The sequence below is a fragment of the Herpailurus yagouaroundi genome, unplaced genomic scaffold (assembly GCF_014898765.1).
Source record: "Herpailurus yagouaroundi ecotype Mexico unplaced genomic scaffold, PumYag 142, whole genome shotgun sequence".
Classification (NCBI taxonomy): domain Eukaryota; kingdom Metazoa; phylum Chordata; class Mammalia; order Carnivora; family Felidae; genus Herpailurus; species Herpailurus yagouaroundi.
In genome coordinates, this window is record NW_024412397.1 from 26725827 (window position 1) to 26750102 (window position 24276).

The 24276-nt window shown below is 52.0% G+C and overlaps 1 protein-coding gene and 1 long non-coding RNA gene across 5 annotated transcripts in view; one reads left to right on the plus strand and one right to left on the minus strand.

Annotated features, from left to right (window-relative positions):
* LOC121032955 (uncharacterized) overlaps window positions 1-6414 on the minus strand; it is a 104921-nt gene extending 98507 nt beyond the window's left edge. The window contains exon 1 of the long non-coding RNA XR_005791616.1: window positions 6328-6414. This is a non-coding gene — a long non-coding RNA (uncharacterized LOC121032955). The remainder of the gene's footprint in view (window positions 1-6327) is intronic.
* Window positions 1-24276, plus strand: part of ZBTB7C (zinc finger and BTB domain containing 7C) — a 158859-nt gene that overhangs the window by 98510 nt on the left and 36073 nt on the right. Inside the window, exon 1 of one of the 4 annotated variants that reach the window (XM_040478890.1) lies at window positions 5675-6540. The exons of the other annotated variants lie outside the window; for them this stretch is intronic. The gene's annotated coding sequence lies outside the window, so the exon portion shown is untranslated. Of the gene's footprint in view, window positions 1-5674; window positions 6541-24276 lie in introns of those variants that run through there. 4 annotated transcript variants of the gene reach the window in all.

Genomic DNA, 24276 nt, shown 5'->3' on the forward strand with positions numbered 1-24276 from the left:
GTTTTGTTGGTTGTTTCCTTTGCTGTGCAGAAGCTTTTTATCTTCATAAGGTCCCAGTAATTCACTTTTGCTTTTAATTCCCTTGCCTTTGGGGATGTGTCGAGTAAGAGATTGCTACGGCTGAGGTCAGAGAGGTCTTTTCCTGCTTTCTCCTCTAGGGTTTTGATGGTTTCCTGTCTCACATTCAGGTCCTTTATCCATTTTGAGTTTATTTTTGTGAATGGTGTGAGAAAGTGGTCTAGTTTCAACCTTCTGCATGTTGCTGTCCAGTTCTCCCAGCACCATTTGTTAAAGAGACTGTCTTTTTTCCATTGGATGTTCTTTCCTGCTTTGTCAAAGATGAGTTGGCCATACGTTTGTGGGTCTAGTTCTGGGGTTTCTATTCTATTCCATTGGTCTATGTGTCTGTTTTTGTGCCATTGCCGGGTTTAAAACCTGTTGCACATCATATATTCATTCACATCATATATTCATCATATATTCACACATTCATTCATTCATTCATTCATTCATATATTCATTAACAAACAGTTCTAAGCCAGCTTGGGCTGCTGTAGGAAGACCAGGGATGCACAGACGAGCCCTTGGAACCCAATAAGGCAGATACAATGGCATGTGCATCTCCAAGACAGCAAGCAGGGCTGGACGTGTTCTGCCTGAGCAGTGGGGCGCTCAGCAGGACCATGCACGGGTGTTGGGGGAACAGGAAGTGATCCAGACTGACAGATCCCTGGGTGTGGCCCCATGGGACCGCAAATAGGAACAGCAGGTCTGAAGCCTGGCTTCCTGGGATTCAATCCCAGCTCCGCCAGCTAGCTAGGTGACCTTGAGTATGTTTCTTAACTTCTCTGTGACTCAGTGCCCTATCTATGCAATGAGGGTAGTAATAGTACCTACCTCACAAGGTTGTTCAGCAGTTCAGAGCACAGCCTCAGAGCTCAGCGAGTGCTCGCTGGGGCTATTAGGTGGGAACAGCAGTGAGAAAAAGAAACGCCCAGGGAGCAGGTGGGGGCAGAGTGAATGCCAGGTTAAGGGATTCTCCTTCATGCCATGGGTGAAGTACTAAGTACCAAGTACCCATAGTCGGTCCAAAGTACCAACAACCTATTGAAGGTGTTGGAGCTAGAGGATGGCATGATCCAAGTTGTCTGCTGAGAAGGTGAATTGGCCAGCAGTGTTCAGACCCTAGTGCAGGGAGAGAAGAGAGGCAGCCTAACTGCCCAGCGTGCCCCTCTTGGGACAACCACAGGTTGCCTGGGACAAGCGCTAACCCATCAGTGGCCCGGCCTCTGATCACCTCTGGCTGAGACAGCCCACTCATGGTCAGCACAAAAGCCGGGGATCCTGGAGAAGGAGCCAGAGCCCCTCAGAGGCCTCCCACCTGGGCCAGAGTCACCGAACCTGCCCTGGACACTGGCCAGGGCAGGGAGGGGTCTCTGAAGATCCCAGACCTCCGTAAGAGGTCCTAGCATCTGTCCATGACCAGCATTCCTTACACTGAGCCCGAAGCCCAGCTCAACATAGCCAACACCCGGTTTCCCCTGAAGAGATTTACCAGTAGATACTAATGCTGGCTAATGTAGACTGAGCACATCCTCCCGGCCAGGCCGGGTACTCACATTATCAACTCCTTTTTAACAGGAATTGCTTTTAGGAGGTAGCAACAGAGGTGTCCATTTCTTTTTATTAACGTGATTTTTTTTTTTTTTTACCTTCCAAATTTTATTCACGGACGTGTATACATTTTAAAATCAAATACGTATGTGCCGATAAAAATAAAATTCTATGTTTAACAAGGTAGCATAATTCAGTGAAGGGAGCATGGGGTTTAGACTCTGGCCTGCAGTCACATCCTAACTCTCTGTGCCGAGTGTGGAGCCTGCTTGGGATTCTGTCTCTCTCCCTCTGCCCTTCTCCCCCACTCACATTCTCTCTCCCTCTCTCTCTCTCTCTCTCCCTCTCTCTTAATTAAAGAAAGAAAGAAGGAAACTTTAGAGTCTTTCCCAGCCTTTGCTGCCTCTCCTGCCTTGTTATAATAAACTGGGACATGCAAACCAGTGCCTCGATACATGACATCTCATTACCTTGTCCGTGATCTTATCTGGGAGCAAGCAGCATACATGGGCCCACTGTTGAAGCAGGAGACAATTACATCTCTGTGCAGTGATTCTGGAAGTTACTAGGGAATGATAAGTCCATCAGGCTTACCAACTCTTTCAATCCTCATAACAACCCTAGAAGGTGGGTATTGTTATTCTCTGCATTTGACAGATGAGAACGCTCGGGCGTAGAGAGCTTGTTACGTCACTTACTCCGAGTCACGGCTGATACATAGCAGAGCAGAAATGCCAACTGTGGTCGGCTCACCTTTGTTTAGGGAGCATGAATTCCTGTCTGCTATGCGCCTGTGCCAGACTTCTCTGGTGAGAAAAATTCTGTGGGGGAGGGGGGGAAGTGACAAGTCCCTTGGGCGTGCATCACAACATGCTTGGGTGCAGAAATGGGTTTCTTCTTTCCCTCTCCCTCCTCCTCCTCTGTCTGGCACATTCCTATCCCTTCCTCAAAGCCTGCTCTCAGGAAGGAGCCTATGGGCCTTGGAAGCAAGGACTATGTTTTCGCACCTTCCCATCCCCCCTGGAGGCCCAGCAGAGGCCCAGACACAAACGACGCCCTTGAGTTCAGCTGAGTTTATTTGAATGAACTTATTCATTCTAAGAGATAAGTGACTGATAAGATTTTAATGATGCCACTCCCAGGGATGGGCATTTTAATATGGGCTAAAGTCCAAGTTTGGCTTGCTCCAAAGGAATGAAGGTTTGATTGTGGAATTATGGGCATCAGACAACCAAGGTGGCTTGGGGGCACAGTAGGAAAGGGATTAGGGTGAGAGAGGCTCTTCCCGGCTCCTGAAACCACACCCCATGCAAGCAGCCGTCTTTTCTGCCTGTGTCCTGCCAGGTGCTGCAAACTAGGACCTCTGAGGAATCCAAGAAGCATGGGAGAGTGCTCGGCCCTGGCCCAGAGGGTCCCAAGAAGCCCATTTTGGCCATGCTGGGTCTAAATCTGTATCAGCGCAAGCCAAGACCTGATGCTGGGGCCTGAGCAGTTCACTCATCCCTGGCTCACAGCCCACTGGGGTCTCCAGGTGTATGTTGAAGGCCGCAGTGAAGTTCAGATTTGTGGCCCCCATGGGAGTCAGCCCCGAGGGACACAGGAGCAGTGAGGAAACACTGGCCAGGACCAGAAGAGTCACCTGATGCCACTTCTAAGAGAGTTAACCCAGGGCCGGGATGGAATAGGTCCTAAGATAACAATTGAAATAAAAGAAATGAAACACAGGCATTTACCCAGTCGAGGCAACAGGTAGAGGGAGGGTCCCCAAAACAGCCAGCAGTCGGGAGAGAACGACGTGTGTTTGCCCCCCAGTGAGCTCCGCTCCTGGCCGCCAGTTCCCTTCCCTGCCTTCTGAGAGCTGAGCCTCTGCTGGGCTCCGTCCTTCCCTGTCCCCCCGCCGCCACCACCCTCCTTAGCTGCCGCTTGCCTCCCAACACCACACTTCATAGTGGGACATCCCCCCAGGGGTAATGGACGCAGAGGAGGCCTCATACCCTCAGAAGCTTCTAGAATGCTTGGGTGTAGAGGCTTTCCACAGGCACTTGGCAGCAAGGAGGTTAAGGCTGTCCCCGCAAGAACCCCCAGACAGATATCTCGGCTGTGTTTAAAGGTCTGCTTCTGCCAACACAATTCGGCATCCGCTGTGTGGGATCAGGGCACATCCACCTGCTCGTCCTGGGCCACTGAAGCGACAAGGTAGGAGGAAGAAGAAGTTCCTGGAAGGGGTTGCTAAAACAAGGCACTTTATAGCCTCACGATCGGAAGGAGTAACTGGACTGCCTTCCACAGGCACCGTTTACAATCAGGAGAACTTCTCAATGTCATCTTTTTTCTGGGCTCTGAAACATGTTTTGCTGCTGGATTGGGCGGCAAAGCCCTGTTCCAACAAAGTCCATTACGGAGAAGCATTCCGTTGTAATAGAGAGATTTCTGTGTCCTGGCAAATGGCCTCCAGAAAGGAAGATCTGGGGGTCAGAGGCACCGTTTTGTAGAGCGGCCTCCTCTTGTCCCTCCCTGGTGCCAGGGTGCCCTTGGGTGGAGAGAAACATGGTAAATTCTCTGCTTAGCCTGTTGAGGAGGTGGGGGTGGCGGGAGCACGAGAGGAGGGGAAAGGGAGTTGGAAGGGAAGGAGGAATATTGAGAAGGAAAGAGAGACCGAGGTTCTTACAGATTTTCAGTCTGGCATCAGTTACAAACCCTCAGGTTATTAGTTCTGGAGAGGTGCTTGGAAATCAATCATTTAGAACCATGTTTTTCAAACTGTAGGTGGCAACCTCATGTGGGTCATTTGATTCATCTAGCGGATGGCAATCCACCAGCTGAAAAAGATACAGAGAGATAGAAAAACAGAACAGAATAGAAAATATCAACCTTCCTCATATGCACTTAACGTAAATATTCAACCAAGCTTTTCGTTCAGTTTTACACACACACAGGTTTATTTCCTGGTCACGAAGAAAAAAATGCTATGGTGACTTATGGTTTTCACAAGTGAGAGAAACACTAGCCTTGTCCACCAATAGCTACATTTTCTCTTTAAGGAAACTGAGGTTTAAGAAGGGAAAGCACTTGTCCAAGATCGCCTAGTTCATGAAATTTGAATCCAGGACACATGGCCTGATTTCTCGGCCAGGCCCCACCCTCCAACAATTTCATGCGTCAGATCCTTTCTGTGGGGAGCGTTCTGTGGGGAGTGCACCAGGCTGGGTCACTTAAGCCTCTGAGCCTTTGTTTTCTTGTCCATAATTTGAGCCCACACCCACCTAGCAGGGTTGTGGGGAGGGTAGGGGGATTACATAAAAACCATGTCCGGCCTGTGGAAGGGACTCAGAGCACGCGATTTGTCTGTACTTCCTCTTTCTTTCCAAGTATCTGATCACGCGGTACACCTCCCCCCGACCAGTACCTCGCCGCAGCCAAACGCCCCAGAGGACAGCCAAGGAGCTGAGACTGCTTGCATGGCCCTTCCCTTCTCAGCCGGATTCTAGCCCTTCTCTGAGCTTGCTGCTTCTCTGCTGAGAACCTGAGGGACGGCTCCATTCCGTCTTGGGTCCCTGCAGATAAGTGACGTGATTGGTAGTCACGGAGGTGGGTCGGGAAAGTTACAGCACGACCAACAATGTGCTCGTGTCCGGAGACTGGTGTGGAAGACTTTTACCTGTTGCCTCACCTGCGGAGGAAAATGATAGATCAGACCCCACATCTGGCCCCAGATACCTTAACGCTCTGTTGCCCTGTATGAAATTTGGTGTGTTGGAATCTTCTCCAAGCAGGTGGTGCAAGGGGATGGTGCATAATTATGTGGAAAACAAATGCCTTGTGGGGCTGTTTCATCTCATTTTATTTTTAAATTTTATTTATTTTGAGAGAGAGCGCGCCCACGCACACGCACACGCAAGTCGGGGAGAGGCAGAAAGAGAGAGAGAGAGAGAGAGAGAGAACCCCAAGCAGGATCTGGGCTGTCAGCACAGAGCCCGACGTGGGGCTCAATCTCATGAACTGTGAGATCTTGACCTGAGCCAAAATCAAGAGTCAGACAGAGTCATGACTTAACTGAGCCACCCAGGTGCCCTGACGCTGTTTTCATGTCAACTCATTTGGAACACTCCAGGGCCCCAAACCCTGGTGAAGCCTGAGGGTGAGGACCAACTTTCTTCTCCTGGCCTCCCTGGGTATATAGACCAGCGCTGTCTTACAGAAACATCTTGCACCTTAAAGTTTTCCTAGTGGTCATACTGAAAAAAGAAAAAGAAATAGGTGAGGTTAATCTTAGTGTTGTATGTTAGTGAACCCAGTCTCCTCAATAATATCATTATTATTTCGATATATAATTCATATAAAGTTATGAATGCTGTATTCCACTCTTTTGGTGCCAGATCTTCAAAATCTGGCATATATTTTGTACCCACGGCCCATCTTCATTGGACTAGCTGAATTTTATGTGCCACTAGCCATGTGTGGCTCGCTGCTCCCATGTGGGATGGCTCAGGTCTCGAGTCTTTGGAACAGAGTAAGAGTTCAAAACGTTTTGCTGAACTGAACCTGACGTCAGACACCTGTTGAACTGCGGGCAGTATGCCGAGACTGGGGAGCAGGGACTGAGTGAAGAACCTGGGAGGAGGACCCTGATGGGGGTGTTGGAAAGAAGTCCTTAGAATAAGCAGAATCATAGCCTTCAGATCAGCCACAGAACCGCCTCCCTTTCACAGCTACATCAGATGTGTTTGCCCGCCATGACGTGGGGCGTTCCAGAGGTGTTGAGCATCAGAAAACCAGAGTCACAAGTACAGACTCCGCGCCCCTGTGCTGTGAGCTTGCAGGGCCCGTCTCTCGGGGCCGGGAGCCTTGCCAAGTCTCACCGGAAGTGAGGCTGTTGAGTTGCCCTGGGACTGAGCGCTGGCCCCTGAGCTCTCGTGTTCATTGCAGGTAGGTTTCTACTCTGCTTCTTGAACATTTGCATTAAGAAGATCCGTAATTTTTGGGGCGCCTGGGTGGCGCAGTCGGTTAAGCGTCCGACTTCAGCCAGGTCACGATCTTGCGGTCCGTGAGTTCGAGCCCCGCGTCAGGCTCACATCAGGCTCTGGGCTGATGGCTCAGAGCCTGGAGACTGTTTCTGATTCTGTGTCTCCCTCTCTCTCTGCCCCTCCCCCGTTCATGCTCTGTCTCTCTCTGTCCCAAAAATAAATAAACGTTGAAAAAAAAAAATTAAAAAAAAAAAAAAGAAGATCCGTAATTTTAGCTGTTGTTGTGCATGCGCCTCAAGGACCTTACCCCAAGTAAGAGGAGAAGCTCTGTGGTATCTCTGTAGGGGGTCAGTCCCCAGGGCAAGCTGGAATCCTGCTGTCCCCTGCTGCTGCTCCACGTGCTCGAGGACAGAAGGACCGCCTGCTTGGTGGAAGGACCGCAGCCTGGAGCACCATTTGCCAGCTGTCCCATGCCCAGCCCTGATTCTGGAAGGCACCAGAATACGAGAGGAGGTCCAGGGCCTCGGGGGATCTGTCGTAGAAGGGCAAACCATCAGCATCAGGAGTGGCGAAATGCTAATTGTGGATCTGTAGAGACAGGAAGGAGACAGCCACTGTAGGCGGGGGGCTGGGGACTGGCTGGGACTGGGGTGGGAGTCGGAGGGTGCAGGGAGCATGTGGCTTCTTACCTGCACTTCAGGTGTTCCCACATGGCCAGCCTGTCCAGGGCCTCTAGGCGTTTGTCCTCTCTGCTCCCCAAGAGGCCACGTCCTCTAAGGTGCCTCTGATCCTCTCTTCAGCCCCGCCCAACAGGCTTAGCCATTCCTTTCTGCTGCCCCATTATTCTGGATGAGCATCCTTGTCCTCAGATGTAACCCTCCAGAGTGTGTTTATCCGAGCGCGGGGCTGCCTGGCTGTCCCCGCCGTGGGCTCCCCAGGGAGGGCTGTAGGTCTGCCGGTGTCTGGCTCCCAAGAAGGCTGCAGTAATACTGGTGAGAGGTTACACAGAGCACGAGTGGACGAAAGGAGACATGAATCTGAGTGGGAAAGGAGGCGGGAGCGAGCCCGCGGGCTCATCCGGACTCTCTGAAGTGACAGAGGCAGGAGAGGAACGGTGGACAGGGTGACAGCCAGTCTGAGAAAAGCGTGGGCTCTGTGGCTGCTCCGGCCTTGTGGGCTCGGAGGCTAGCTGTGTGCATCATGACGGGGACCGGCCCAGCCCACGGCAGCCTGTGAGTCGGGACAGCTCACCACGCTTTACACGGTGCCGCTGTCAGCCACAGCCTGCTGTCCCACATCCAGTGTGAGGTACACACCTGCCGGGGTGTGGAGGTCACTGCCAAGGGCCCTTCAGAGCTTAAAGGAATGGTACAGAGACAGTTCCTTCCCTTACGGATGCAGGATCAGGGGCCCCCAGACGTCAAATGACCAGGCCAGGGCCAGTCAGGGACAGGAGGGGGAAGGGAGCGGGGGGGGGGGGGGGGGGGAGCTCCGAGCCCCTCCCTGCTCCTTAGCAGCACTGTCCTTAGGGTAGCTGTCCTCGTTGTGCAGCTGACCTAAGTTTCAACAGTCCTGCTGATGGAGGAGGTGAAAGGGCAAGGAAGGAGCTTGACCGTGCCCTGTAACCCTTGGCCACATGCTCACTGGCCAACAGACTAGGCTCTCTTGCCAGTGGTGTTGCCTTTGCCTGGTCCCCTCTGAGGTTCTACTACCACAGACCCTTTGCCCAGACCTCCTATCGCCTCCCAGGCAGGAAGTCCTGGGGACCACATCATGCCCTGCAAAATGGAATCGTTTGGTACCATGAGAGCCCAATAGAGCCCAATGGGACAGCAGCTGGTCTATCGAGTGGGCTTGAGCCCACTGGCTCTGCCCAGTGAGGGCATTCTTCCATGAGTATGGCTCCTACAAGGCTCTGGCTGAGGGGTGAGCTGGCCCCCTTCTCCTTGAGCCACGGTGACTCACTGAGGCACAGCCAACTTCACCCCCTACTGCGGGAAGTGACGAGGAGAAGCCGAGGTAGCCAGGAGGGGACAGGTTAGGGAATGGAGTGACAAGCACCTGCTGATCCCACTCTGGTTGCGTTTGTCTCTTCCAAGGGAAGTGGTTGCTGGGCTCATTTTATTCCGACCTCAAGATCCTTTGAACCTTTGAAATGGGATAAGGGGCACTTCCCTTTTCCTAGTGGGTAATACTTTTAGAAACCAGGGGTAAATGTTTTCTTTCATTCACCCACCCCATAAACATCATGTGCAGGTGGCACCTTGGAATCCATACCGTGAGCAACAGACAAGGGAAGAGCCTTGGCTTCTGGCCACACCTCCTATCCTGACACGGAGGTGGCCCACAGCAGGGCAAATAACGGCCTCAGTTTCCCTGTGTGTAAAATTGGAAGAACTGACCTTAGAGTTCACTCTAGCTCAAAGAGCTATGATTTCCCTTCAGTAAATCCCACTCCAAAAAAAATGAAAGCAGGGATTCAGGCAAATGCTTGTACACAAGTGTTCATTGCACTCCTCACAGTGGCCCAAAGGGAGAAACTCCCCAACTATCCATCGACAGATCAACGAATTGACAAGTTGTGGTATATCGATGGAATAGTGTTCAGCCATAAGAAAGGAGTGAAGTGCTGAAACATGCCGCCAAGTGGATGAACGAGGGGAACATTACACTAGGTGAGAGAAACCAGACGCAACAGGTCACATATTGTGTCTCAATTATACGAAATAGTCGGAAAGCTGATGGGTGGTTTCCAGGAGCTGAGGAAGAGGGAGCGGAGAGCAAGTGGTAAATGGGGATGGGGCTTTCTTTTCGGATGTTTGAGAAACTGGGTACAGGTGGCGATGGCACAATGTTGGGAATTGTTCGGCTTAAAATGATTTTGTTATGTGAATTTCACCTCAATTTGAAAACTCCTCTGTAATCCCCTTTAAAAAATGTTTTATGTGTTTATGTTACTTTTGAGAAAGAGAGAGAGCACAAGTGGGGGAGGGGCAGAGAGAGGGGGGCACAGAGCAGGCTCCATGCTGACATCAGAGAGCCTGATGCAGGGCTCAAACTCTAGAACTGAGCCGAAGTTGGGCACTTAACCGACTGAGCCACCCAGGCGCCCCCAACCTTCTATAATTCCTAACGACCATAATGTAAGTATAGCCTGTGTCTCCCACGCCATACTTGCTGGGTATAAATTAGGGCCACAATGGAAGCAACAAACACTATTTTTCAGGTTGTTTCTGCCACTCTAGTGTAAGAGCACTGGGTTTCCAGCAGCTAAGCTTCTACGTGGTCTGGGACTGCACTCACCATCACCCTTGGTGTGCCCCAGGGTGTCCCATGACTGTTCCCTTGTGCACCTGTGAACTTGCTTCCCCGTGCTGGGGCCTGCCACTCCCCGTGGAGTGTGGGTCAAGGGTGCCCTGCCACACTGTGTGCTCCACAGAGGTGGGACAACCCCCCTCCCCATCTGTGTGTTGACTCCTGTACCATAGGCCCCAAGGGGACTTGTGTTCCCATCTCAGAGATGTTAGAGACACCGCCCCCTTTAGATTTTCCTGTGCCTCCCCCTTTAGGACTCCTTCCCTGGTGCGGAACCTGGTACATGATAGGTACTCAATACTTGCGTCTCAAATGAGTGAATGAACAGGTGAACGAAGGGATATTGGAACCACGGGAGAAGAGCCAGAGGGCTATCTTAGAGACAAAAGCCAGCTGTACCCAAATCTCCTGTCACCTCCAACCCTGAGGGAACCATCTGAGACCCTTTCAGGGCTTCAACTCCATCTGCCTTAGAAGACTCATGTTTGGTGGGCAGCTTGCTCCTTCAAACAACAGATGCTTGGCCACCTGTTCCCAGACTCTCCTGAATGCACCCTGACACATTCTAATTCTGGGTAGACACAGCTTATGCTCAGGCTGGAATCCAGCCATGTGAGCTGGGGAAGGTTAAGGGATGGAAAGACCCTTGTGAGAAGTGCCCCCCCCCCCACCATCTTATGCTGGCAACCAGGGAGGCAGCAGTGCGGCAGACAGGACTTGAGTCCTGGGCATGGAAAGCACCTGGCGTGGTGCCTGGGCACTTACCAAGTGCTCATTAAGTGTTGTTTCTGCTACAGTTAGCTGTCACACCTTCAGAAGTTCACCTCCTGCCACTTTCACACATGCATCTGATGCTAAAGCAGCTAAACTCCCTGGTGTCCTTTATGCATGCCCTGACTGTAAATTCTCTGTGTATTCCTCCTTCCCTTCCTCCCTTCCTCCTTCCGTCCACCCATCCATCCATCCATCCATCCACCCATCCATCCAACAAGCTATCTTAAGCAGCGACTCCATGCCAGGCCCTGTACTAGGCTCAGTCTACCTGGGTGGGGCGTGATATGCTCCACACCCCCTTCCTCATTCCCTGGTTTTGTGCATTAATTGCACAAAAAGAGGCAGGAGGTTTGGGGTGTATGAGGAGGGTGCCATATCAGAATCACTGGTGCCGTGTTTTCAAGTGTCGCCCACTTTGTTCTCCTAATTGTCACCCCCATTCGCACAAGGGAATTGGGAGCAGATTTCCTGTATTGGAATGTTCATAGACACAAGACCAACAGGCCTCTGGGACATTCCAAAATACCTTTGGAACTTTTTTGACCTTTGACTTTTGATTTGTTCACACTATGCTCAGCTGTGGGAGAATTAGCCTCCATGGTTCTATGGGGGGGGGGGGGGCGGGCAGGCCTGATTGTTATCTGGTTAATTCAGCCACACTTAAGAGTTCAGGTCCAAAACATTTACTTTCAGGTGGGCATGAAATCAGACCATCTGCTTTGCTCAGTTGACTAATTACCAGTTTCTCCTTTTATTCCTTTGGGAACACAGACTTCAGCAACTGGGTCCTTGGTGACCAGGGCACAAATCTCAGGGAATCCCAGGAAGACAAGGACTCCCTTCCACTCACAGTTGCCCTCTGAACATCCAGATACCCAGAAGACCCTCCTTATTTAGAGGAGATGGGTGCTGGAAACCCAGAGGTTGGAGAATTCTTCCAATATTTGTTCTAGAACAAAATTATTCAAGATGGCTACCAGTGTGCATCCATAGACTCTCTTTTTCTTTCTAATTCTCTTTCAACTAGTCAAGTTAAATCGAGGAGGAGGCATCAACTAGCAAATAAGTACTAACCTTTACACCCGAGGTATCTTAATTTTTTTTTAATGTGTAATTTTTAATCTTAATTTTTTTTATTTTGGTGGGGGTGCAGAGAGAGAGAGGGAGACACAGAATCTGAAGCAGGCTCCAGGCTCTGAGCCATCAGCACAGAGCCTGACGCAGGGCCTGAATTCACAAACCGTGAGATCATAATCTGAGCCAAAGTCAGATGCTTAACCAACTGAGCCACCGGGTGCCCCTAACACCCAAGGTATCTATAATGGCCCCTAACCAAGAGACCAGCTAAATTCCCCTCTAGCAAAGGCAGTCAGGACAGCATAGAAATTTATGAATATTGTTAAGCGGGGAGAAAAGGCATATTACGAGGCAGTTTATAATATATAATCCCATTTTTAAAATACCTATATGCACAAAAATATAGATATTGCAAAGTGTGCATGGGGCTGTCCCTGAATAGCCAGGATAGATGGTGGCTTTTGTTTTCTTCCTTTTCCTTTTCTGTATTTTCTGGGTTTTTTTTTAGGAATGAGCCTGTATTGCCCTTACAATAAGAAGACCATAGAGGAGAAAATGTTTTCTTTTTAGTTCGCTCATTTTCCCCCCACGAAATGGATCAGTAATTTCTTTCCACTGTACCTTCATTGCCTTTGTTAGAAGCGAGCTTGGGGCTTCTCTTGGTTAGAGGCTGTCAGCACACACACGTAGGATGCTAAGGAGAGGTATTAAAGCCAGGTTAGCACTTAGTTGAAGCTTCCTCCTTGGTTTCATTAGATGACTGGAAAAGGTGAGCATGGCCAGGCCTCTGGGGGGGGGGGGGGGGGGGGGGGCGTGCAGGGACCGTGTGTGCCTGGGCTCCTGTGGGTTCTCAGTAAAGCAGTGCATCGTGGGACCCCTGGCTCCGGCCTGCAAGCCCAGAGGGTAGAGTGTGGAAATCCTGTAGTAGTCGCTATCCTAAGGCCTCGGGTCAGTGGGGGTGCAGGTCTATCAGTAACTTGAACTAAGCTCCTGCCAAGCCTGGCCCCCCTTCCTGTGCCTCCTGCCCCTGGGGTTCTTGTGTCTGCTCTGCTTGGGAGATCAGTACTTTCTGGGCATCGACCTTGACCTCGCTCTCAGAGCAAAGTGCTTGGAAAGCAGGGAGTCTTTGGAGTTAGTATCCTGGATGTGGAAAGGCTGCTGGTGAGCCTTCCCCCAAGGGAAGCCCCAGCCCCACCTGACCTCCTCTGGGCCACCCCCAGGGCACTTTCTGTTTTCCTTCCCCAGGCCCTTACTACATCAACCTTCATGCTTATTAATGAAGAGCCCGTTGCACTGCTCGATTGTCAGTTGGTCACAGAACTGTTGTGAAAAGGAAATCAAGTCAGAGTATGGGGGTCTAGCACTTCGCAAAGTACTTGTGACATAGAAGCAACTCATTAAGTGGGGTCCTGTCCCCCACCCACCTCCTTGCTTTTCATCCCACCGCACCTAGCCCGGGTCTGTCACACAGAGGGGCTCTTGTTGAAGGTGCCCAAATGTGCCCTGGGGAGGAAGATCAGGGAAGGAGGGTCAAGGGAGCAAACATTCCCTCCGTATGGTAGCCTGGATGCCAGGCCCTGCCTTAGGTGCCCATAGACAATGTGTTCTATTGGGAACGCTCAGGGAATGGCCGGGGTCTCTGGGGAGGCTGGAGCGTCTTTGACCCGCGTTTCTGATTTCTGCCGGTGCTGGGGGATTAGCCAGCAGAGAGGTGGGTCCTCTCTAGCACTTCTGTTCAACCTGAACACTCTCCCATCCAGATGCAGGAAAGAGAAAACCATCTCTGGGAAAAGATGGGAGGGATTTATGTGCCCCTCCCCGAGAAGAACCCAAAGCAGGCCCGGGGTTCTTGCTATCCCAAAAGCTGCAGGTTACGCCCACAGATCCCATCCTGGAAGTGAGGAGATGGAGGTGGAATAAACAACCCAGAACAGCGTGACCATCATTGATCTCAGCCAAGTCCGTGGTGGAGCAAGAAGGGCCACTCCTGGGCTTCCTGGAGCCTCAGGCCCCAAACAGGTCCCTGGAGGTTTGGACAGGTGCCTCCTCTCTGGACTGGCTGTTGACACTTCAGTCTTGCTTCTGTCTCGCTTCCGGCTCAAGGCCCTGAGCTAGAAGCCCTTCCGTGTCGCCGCCCCTTCCCCGGCCACCAGCAAGCAAGTGCAGCTGAAACCCGACGGCCCCTCTTGGGCCCCTTGTCTCCTGTAGAACGAGGTGGGCATTTGGGCTGGGAGACAGTGACAGGTAGAAACCAAGTCTGCCGAGTAGTCTGCTTAGCAGTGCAATCGGAGGAAGCATGAATACCGATGAAAACTCATTTATTTGTTACCGATGATCTCAAGCAATGCTTGAGAAAATACACAGAGGCCTGTATACCAGGAAAATGGTAAAGCCCCTCGTTTCTCCTTTCCCTCATACCTTTTGCCACCTCTCTCTTCTCTGTGCACTTTAAAAGATGACCTATTTTGTGGCACCTGGGTGGCCCATTCAGTTAAGTGTCCGCCTTTGGCTCAGGTCATGATCTCACAGTTAGTGAGATCGAGCCCTACATCGGGCTCTGTGCTGACAGCTCAAGAGCCTGCTTCGGATTCTGGGTCTCCCTCTCTCTCTCTTCCCCTTCGCTGCTCGCGCTCTGTCTCTCTCAAGAATAAATAAACGTTAAAAAAAAAATTTTTTTTTTAAAGATGACCGATTTTGATCCTGGCGAATGTGAATTTAATTAACCAGAGGAGTCCAAGGGTCAAGGACAGCTTGAGAATTAAAAACAAAAGGTGCCAGAATGTTAATAACCACGTGACCTGTCCCCAGAACATGAGTGAATGGGAAAGGCTTTGGATGGCCAGAGACCTAGGTTTCCATTCCTCTGATGAGCCAAGTGTTCCTGATCGCGTCATTTCCCTCCCCGTTCCCCAGGCTGCAGAGCTCTGAGACCTTCCCGCGAAAAATGCTTCCATTCTGTTTTCTGTGCACTTTTGAGGGCAGGCCTTGATTCCTCTCTCCTTTCTATCACTGGAAGGTTTGTGAGGGCCGGGAAAACCAAAACACTCTGTCCCAGGCTGAGTTCTATGTTTAATTGACTCAAGGATATCATGAACACCCTCCTCTTCATACAAGGAGCCGCTAAGCCGGCCTCAGAGGGGTGCTGGAATGTTCTAGAAGCCTTGATGCCCAGTGGTACTCATCCATTCAGATGGCGGACACTTGCTGAACCCTGCTTTGTGCCAGGCCCGCTGCCGGAGGGCCACCAAGGCAGGGGATGTCCCTGCTCCTGAGAGCTCTCGTTCCAGGGGACAGTGTTACCAGGTCCCCCACCGTGGGCTGAGCCAGTAGCCTGAGAGGCAGGCACAGGGCCTTCACCCTGGGAGCTTGTGTCTCGGAACCACAAGAAATGCATTGTAGAGCAGAGAGAAAAGGGAACACTGAGGAGAGGGGGTAGAGCCTGATCCAGGAACGGGGTCCTGAGCAGAGCAGGAGCCCGGGCAGGGCCTGGGCCGCCCACGCCAGCCGCAGGATGGCCTGGCTCTTAGAGAAAGCGGGTGGGGAAGCAGGGGCGGAGAGCGGCCGACCGGCCGCAGCCAGACTCAGCCCTGCCAATGGGACATTGCAAGGTCTCGTCGCGTGGGGCGGGGAGGAGAGGCCTTCTCCCCATTGGGATGGAGGGCTTGTTTGAATTCTTTGGCTCAGAAGAAGCAGCCTGCTGGGAACCTGTCTATACCTGCCTGCCACACTGCGCCAGTCCCAGCCCCGAGGATTCTTCTGTTCTATTGTTTCCTCCACCCCACACCCCAGCCCAAGAATAAAGATAACCGCCCCCTGCCCACTGCTGCCCGCCTTCCACACCCGGGTGACTCAGGCTGGTGTCAGCCGTGCTGCTCGGCCTGGCTCCGCTCAGCTGCCTACATCTGCTGCCGATTTGCCGGCCGAACCAGTAGCCCTTTCTGTCTCTGCGGCCTAAATTAGGGTGGGGTTTTTCTTGGATTAAAAAAAAAAAAAAAAAAGAAATGGTACCTTTCCCCCCTGTGGTGTGCAGATTATTATAGCGTCTGCTTGCTGAAGAGGCACAAGAAAGAAAGTGACCTCGGACAAGTCCAGTTTAATTGTGGCGTTCAGCTGCCCGAGGTCTCCTGTCCACTCTGGCCAGTTCTGAGCCAAACCAGTTTTCCATGGCCAGACCGGGCCCGGCTTCCACAGCATTTCCTGTCAGGAAGTTCCCCCGCCCAGCATGTGCTGTTAAATGGGATCCTTTTCGTTCCTTTTCCTCTTATAAACTTCCCTTTCAGGTGATCCTGAAGGCAGAGTGGGGATGTGGCCGCGCAGGGGGGAGGGAGCTCTAGGCCCCGTTCCCAAAAAGGACGCTGTTCTGGAAGGGAGGCTGGCCGGGCACTGGCCAGGGTCAGCCGCCCCCGGCGGTCCCGGCCCCAGGACCAAGCACGGGATGACTTCCTGCTCTGCCGAGGGTGCCGGCTGCCTCACCCCTCAAGCGAGGCCCCTGGGAACCCCCTCTTCTCCCTTCCCCGCAGAGGTGGCTCTTCTCCCTCTCGGTGAAGGAGGATTTGAGAAGTAGTGGGAAGAATACCCGGCCCTAAAAATACCTTCTTCCTTCTCCCATCCTGAAAATATACCCACCGCAAGCTTCCCACAGAGGGTGAAATTCTACTTTTCCCACTTCAGCCTTCCTTTCCTTGTCTCCAGCACTCTGGGGGGGGCGGGGGGCCACCAGTAGGGCTCCAGGGTCCCCCCCCCCCCGGGAAAGGTGAGCGGGATTTGGGCGCCAGAGGCAAAGCCAGCCAGCTGAAACCACTGCCCAGGGGCCGGTAGGGAAGGAGGGTGACAGGTGAGAGGTCAGGGAGGGTTAACACCTGGCCCATCTCCTTCAGTCTTTGAACCTGTTTCATAATGTGGGTAGCTTTTTCCCCCTTTTGGGTGTGACAGACGAGGGACTTGAAATTCAGAGAAGCAAAGTGTCACCCGACCTCACACAACCGGAACTAGAAATTATGGCTGTCTTCCTCAGAGAGGCATCCATGCCTCCTTCCTTCCCTCCCTCCTTCCTTCCTTCCTTCCTTCCTTCCTTCCTTCCTTCCTTGTCAAATATGCATAACATAAAATTCACATTTAAGTGTATAATTCAGGGGCATTAAGTACATCCACAGTGTTATGCAGCCATCATCACCATCCATCTCCAGAACTTTTCATCTTCTCAAACGGAACCTCTGTCCCCACTGAACACTGACGCCCCAATCCCCCCTCCCCACAACCCCTGGGAACCACCGTTCTGTTTTCTGTCACTATGAATCTGACTATCCTAAGGACCTCGTACGAGTGGAAGCATACAGTCCGTGCCTTTTCATGACTGGCTTTTTTCACTCAGCACGACGTCTCTAAAGGTCGGTCATTCATAATGTAGCAGGTGTCAGAACTTCATTCCTTTTTATGGCTGAATAATATTCCGTCCTGTGGAGGCACCGTATTTCTTTATCCAGTCATCTGTCTATGGACTTTTGAACTGTTGGCGGTGAACATGGGTGTAGAAATATCTGTTCAAGTTCATGCTTTCAGTCCTTTCGGGTATATACTCCAGAAGCGGAATTGCTGGGTCATGTGGCAGTTCTCTGTGTACTTTTTAAAGAACCCCTGGACTGTTACCCACGGGGACTACATCATTTCACACTCCAACCAGCGGTGCACAAGGGTTCCAATTTCTCCACGTCCTCGCCAGCCCTCGTTATTTTCTTGGTTGTTTTGTCTGTTTTTTGATAGTAGCTACCCTTGTGGGTGTGAGATAGTATCACATTGTGGTTTTGATTTGCATTTCTGTAGTAATTAGTGATACGGAGCATCTTTTCTTGTGATTATTGGTCACTCAGGTGTCTTTGGAGAAATGTCTATTTAAGTCCTTTGTCCATTCTTGAGTTGGGCTGTGTGTGGTTTGATTATGGCTGTGTCATCCACGCGTCTTTACTCAAAATTACAAATTGGGGCGCTGGGTGGCTCAGTCGGTTAAGCGTCTGACTCTTGATTTCGGCTCAGGTCATGGTCTCAGGGTCATGGGATCGAGCCCCATGTCAGACTCCATGCTGAATGTGGATCCTGCTTGAGATTCTGTCTCTCCCAGAGCACCTGGGTGGCTCAGTTGGTTAAGCATCCGACTTCGGGTCAGGTCATGAAATCACAGTTTGTGAGTTCGAGCCCCGCATCAGGTGCTGTGCTGACAGCTTGGAGCCTGGAGCCTGCTTCGGCTTCTGTGTCTCCTTCTTCTCTGCCCCTCCTCCACTCTTGCTCTGTCTCTGTCTCTTAAAAATAAATAAACATTAAAAAAAATAGATTCTCTCTCTCCCTCTCTCTCTGCCCCACACCTATACTCACTCTCTAAAAATAATAATAATAATAATATTAATATTAATAATAATAATAATAATCAGGAGTTTTTCAGAGCATCTAAAGTCATTTATGTTCATAACCAGGACCCCTGGGCAAGTTGCAGTGTTCTCTGGTAAACAGCTCATGTAGTGCTGTTGTATGTCTTGCTGCATTTGAAATACCTGAAAATCCATAGCTCTTGTGAAATTTTCATTCATTTACCGTGCATGTGTTAAGTACCTACTAATTACCCACCAAGCATTGTGCTGTAGGCATGACGGAATGTACCCTGGTCCCTGCCCTCAAGGACCTTAGACCCGGCTGGGGAAGGCAGTGGCAACACAAAGTGACACGTGCACATTTTCTGAACGAGAAGTCCTAGTATGTCATCTATGGGAAATTTGGTGTAGGAAGCTGGGCTTAGACTGGCTGGGAGAGGGAGGAACCCAGGCTCCGAATGAAACTAAAGAAGGAATCAGCACATCAGGAAAGAGGAGGGTTGCCGGGCTGGGGGGTGGAGGGAGCGGCTCTGGATCTCTAGGTGCTTCGCATCCAGAGGCTACCATGATGGCACGTTTACATCCTCTCTACCCAACATGCACAGGTGCCTTGTCCCCCTTGATGGCTGCTCTGGGCTTCTCGTCTGGTAATGGGGTATATGGATGCGAAGTCTGACTCAGCAGGAATCTCTGACCTCTGGGTGCTGTTTCAGGGCGGGGGATTGCCCTTCTCCAATAGAATACCGAGCGGGAGAAGGTGTGGCCCCTGCACTGAGATGGGACAGGTTCTTTCCAGCTTTGCTGGGGCTCTTGGCTGGCATCCACTGGGTTAGGGCACAGCCTTCCTCCTTCTCTTCCCCTTGATGCCTCTGGACCTCGACCAGCAAAGTGGCACCAATGCTTTACTCCAAAGGACACCATCTATTGAGAGTGTCTTCATGGCTTTCACAGTTGGAGGCCAGGTATCAGTCTGCAGCCGGGGGCTTGGCATGGAAGGTCCTGGTGGGGATGATTCTATAGCCAGGCAGGCTGGCTTCCAGGATGCCATGGTGTAGAAGCATTCCGTCCCTCACTCACTAAACCGTAAACTCATTGCGGACTTTTGTTCACTGCTATATGCCTAGCACTGCCTGGCACATCGCACATATTTAACGTGTATTTTTTTTAACGTTTATTTATTATTGAGAGACAGAGCATGAGCATGGGAGGGGCAGGGAGAGGAGACACAGAATCCAAAGCAGGCTCCAGGCTCCGAGCTGTTAGCACAGAGCCCGACGTAGAGCTCGAACTCACAAACTGCGAGATCGTGACCTGAGCCGAAGTCAGATGCTTAACCGACTGACCCACCCAGGCGCCCCCATAACATGTATTTTTGAGTGGAGGAAGGAATGAAGCCCCATCTGCCTCCTTGATATTCACTTAGTGCCCCCTGGAAGTCACACAGACCCATCACACAGGTCCTGACCCTGCCACACGGGAGAGCTGACGCCTTGGGTAGGTGACTTCAGCTCCGTGAGCCTCTGTTGCCTCGCCTGGGAAATGAAGTAGGAGCCTCAGGTGCCTCCAGAAGCCTCATGGAGGGAATGTTCAAGGACCTAGCAGAGGGCCCCCTTTCCAGACACCAGACCTAATTCACCTGAAGTGATTTCCCAACCACTAACTGCCCAAGCCTCTATCAGATCTTCTTTCTTTATTTTATTTCAATTTTTTTAACATTTTATTTATTTTTGAGAGATAGAGAGAGGCAGAGTGCAAGCGGGGGAGTGGCAGAGAGAGAGGGAGACACAGAATGCGAAGCGGGCTCCAGGCTCTGAGCTGTCAGCACAGAGCCCGACGCGGGGCTCGAACCCACGAACCGCGAGATCATGACCTGAGCCGAAGTCAGACGCTTAAATGAATGGGCCACCCAGGCGCCCCTATCAGATCTTCTTTCTAATCTACCTCCTTGGTCCACATCCTGCTCTCCATTCTTGCCTTTTTCAGGGACAATAACTACCCTTTGTCTGCTCTACCTACAGGGCAGTGGGAAGGCCTTATGGTCTAGTGGTTAAGAGCATAGCCCCAGAACTGGAAGGAACAGGGTACAAGACAGTGCACGTAGGACTCAAAGCCTTGTTCCTGATAACAGAGGCTCCTCGAAATGGCGGGTGGGGTGGTGGGAGAGGTTGGAGTGGCCAGCTGGCTTTCTTGAGCCTCTGTTGATCACAAAGCACGGATCTCTTCTGCCTGTGCCGTGCACTCTCACGACTGCATGCAGCATGCCAGCCCTGGGTAGACCCTGGAGGGTGGCCCGTCCTCTCACTGCCCCCAGTCGGAAGATGACACGCAAGAAAGGCAGGTGAGACGGCTGGAGAGCACCATGTGACAGCTCTCAGGTCCGCCCCTAAGTCCAGTCAGATTCAGTGATGGGAAAGAGAAGAATGGCAAAGATCTTTCTAAGGGAGGGGTGTAAGCTGGACCCTGGAGAATGGCCAGCTGCTGAGATGACAAGGAAGGGCAGGGCCTTCTCAGATTGTAGCAGGGGAGACTAGCAAAAGGGCAGAGGCGTGCCACCCACAGAAACACCTGGACAGGGATGAGCCCTGCGGTGATGGGACAATGCGTTCATTCAGTCGATGATGCAACAGAGACATATGAGCACCTCTTTGTGCCGTGCCGTGCAGTGCCCTGCATGGGGGCTGGGGATACAAAGATGGGTGGAACACTGTGTGCCCTCCACGAGGGTAGGTGACCTACCTGGCAGGTGCCACGTGCCCATGGTGGAGGAAGGGAGGATGCAGAATTTGTCCCCTTTCCAAATGATGGTGCCCCACTGCTTCTCCGGGTGTGGTATCCTTGGCCTGCACCTGAAAGGGAATCGTGGGTTCCAGCCCCAAAATCCGGACTGCAGAATATTAGATTGTCAAAGCTAAGAGGGCCCCGAGAGGCGATCCGTACCCAGAGCTCTCAAACTTTAGAGGGAAGCTGACCCATGTGCCTGGGATATTGTTAAATCTAAAGATGCCAGGAGCCCACCCCCAAAGTTCTGAATCATAGCTCCTGGGTGGAGCCCAGGGAATATACATTTTTAATAAGTTCCGGAGTGACTCAACCGTGGTTCTCAGCCTTGGCTGCACATGGGGAGGCCCTGAGGAGTTTAAAACACTAATGCCCAAGCCCCATCCCTGGAGAGTCTGATTCAACTGGTCTGGAGATAGGGTGTGGACACTGGTGTAAGTTTTAACAGCTTCTGCAGTGATTCTGACATGCAGCCAGGGTTAAAACCCACAGGACTCGAGTTTGAGGACCACTAACTCATCCAGTTACCTTACATTAGTCAGACTTCTCCAGGATGTGTGTGTGTGTGTGTGTGTGTGTGTGTGTGTGTGTGTGAGAGAGAGAGAGAGAGAGAGAGAGAGAGAGAGAGGAAGAGAAGGAGAGAGAGATTTATTTTAAGGAATTGGTTCATGTGATTGTGGGGGTTGGCAAGTCCCAAGTCTGCAGGGTAGGCTGGCAGGCGAGAGACCCAGGGACAAGGTGATGTTGCAGCTTGAATCTGTGACCATGTGAACCAGCCTTGCGTCTCTCTCCGGCCGGCAGGCTCACTCTTCAAGATCCTGGGAACAGAAGAGTGGAGGGTTGACTGTCCCTCTAAGTGGAGGGGAGAACTGGGAAACCCCCCAATGGTTGCCAACTCCTTGCATGTGTATCCAGGCCCCGCTGCTGTCTTTAATTTCACGACTGCTGCATTTATGCTCGGGTGTGCACACTTAATGCCATCAGCCACAGAGATGGTGTCTGCATATTTGTGTCTTGTTCAGTATTAAATATGGTGCATGACATAGAGTTTGCCCAGTAGTGATGGTTGATCTTGTAAGTGGCAGGCCACCCCCATCCTTGCCCCCCAAGGGTCTGACAGCACCCATATCAGTGGGGTGTGTGGACCCTCTGAAACCCACGTGTGATGCTGGCCAGAGATTGTGATCCAGACAGAGCTTGGATGAAGCAGGCTGTGGGCAGACAGAGGACTCAAAGGAGAGGACGAAACCCAGAGCTCAGAGAGCCACAGTGGGCACCAGGCTAGGCCCCACCAATCCCCTGTAACGATTGTGGGGCCTCCGCAGGTGAGTAGCTTTGAAGCCAAAGGTTTGGCCAGCCAGGAGATGATTCCTGGCTGGCAGGTGAAGAACAAACAGAAGAGACACGGCATGGGCATGCCGGGGCAGGAAGCTTCCAGAGGCACGGCTGCCTCCCACAGGAAGCTCCCGTAAGCTGCCTGCCGGGGCTGGATCCAAGCACTGGTTGCTGAGGGAAGGAGGGGGCTGATGGCAGAGCTGGCCAGCCCTGACCCTGAGCCAACACCAGGGGTGGAGGGTGGGTTGGAAGATGGGCTGCCCTCCTCATCTGATGACAGAAAACAGATGTCCGTGGGTAAGACCACTCCTCCAAGGGCTCTGGACAGGAAGCTGTGTGGGGTGGCCCCAGGCAGAGCGTCCAGAGACCCAGGCTGGGCCACAACTGCCTATGTGACCTCAGGGAGGCTGGTTCGAGCCAGAGCCAGGGCAGAAGGTCAGATCTCCAGGCTCTTATCCCTGAGGCTCTATTCCAGGGCTTCCTAACCCGTGTAGCTTTGTGCCCACACACTAACCCCCTCGGTCCTGTCGGCTGAGCAGGCCAACAGTCCCATAAGAGCCCCCGTACTCCTGGGCATCATGAAAACAGTATTCCTGGATGTATTCCGTGACTGGAAAAGTCTGGGAAAGCCCAGCTTCCTACTAGTGTCCCTGCAGGGGTCCTTGTCGCACCAGTCCTGCAGGGTGTTGAAAGCTGTTAGGCGAAGCAGAAAGAGTAAACAAGTTTGGGAAATGCAAAGTTAAACAGGTTTCTTTACTCTGGGCTCTCTCAGAAGGGTGTGTGTGTATGCGTGTGTGAGATGTCTGTGTGTTTCTCCTACGGGGCTCTGGTATGCAGGCGTCCCAAGCATACTTGTGCCGTTCAAGTTCACGATTGCAAGTAAGAGGCAGGAGCCAATGCTGCTAGCTGTCCCTCACTTAAGACTCAAAGTTCTGGCAGCCCCGTCCAATGAACTGAACCTGGGTTATGGGCTCATGAGCTCACTGCTGGGGGATGGGAGAGGAGGGAGTCCCCTCTTCCCCAGCAGGGGCTTCCCAGCAAGGCTTTCACAATGGAAGAGACATGCCGGACCAAAGACACATGTCAGGTCTTGGCAGTTGAAATCTTTGACCACGGAGTCCTTCTCTCGGACTGGTACTTAACAACACCCACGGTATCAGGAGAAGCCCACTGTGGGCTTTGCTACTCAAGACTAGGCTGTCCCCTGCTAGTTTCCTCTAGCACAGACCTGTTAGGTCCCACCTTAGAGTGCCCCTTCCCCCCTTTCCTTCCCTTCTCCTGGAGAAGCGCCCTCGTCCTCTGTCCCTGTCCTCTCCCTGCTCCTATCACCCTTCTCCCCCCTAGCACACCTCACACAGCTAGCGGCATGGACAATAGGCCTGGGGTCCATGGGGCAGGCTCCCTGGGTCTTCCAAGGAGATAAGCACTCGGATCTGATGACCTCCCATCTACTACCCTTGGGCTAATCCAGAAATCCTCAAAAACCTGGGTGTGGGATAAAAACGGTTTTGGTGGTTCCCACCCACAGAATTCCTTGTCAAAATGCCCCCCTGGTGGGAATTCCGGGGGTGGGAATGGCAAGCTGGGTGGCGTCGTATGGGGCTCATGGAAGAGATATACACCGGGATGGGTAGGGCTTAGCGAGGTCCTTCCAGTTACCCCATCCAGCAGCTGCCCACGTGTGAGGCCAACCCTGCTTATTTCCCAATGGATTAGAGCCACCTTCCCATCCTTCATGGCCACATTGCTCAAATTTCCAAGATAATTATCCAGCCTTATGTTGACATTGACTTGGAGAGACCTGATTAAGAGGTCTGGATTACCAGAGATAAATATCACTATTGTCACGGTCCTTAGTAATGAGCACTTAAGAACCTGCCACACACGCAATACCATGAAGGTTCTGGGTTGGGTACCAAAAAAAGAGCTTGGCATGGCTTCTACTGTGGAGGCTCTTACCCTCCAGTTACAAGGCCTCAGCTTTCTCAAGATTTGCAGAATGGAGACGTCAAGCCAGGCGGTCCCCGCAGCCCCACGTAGCTCTAAATACACCCCTGCCC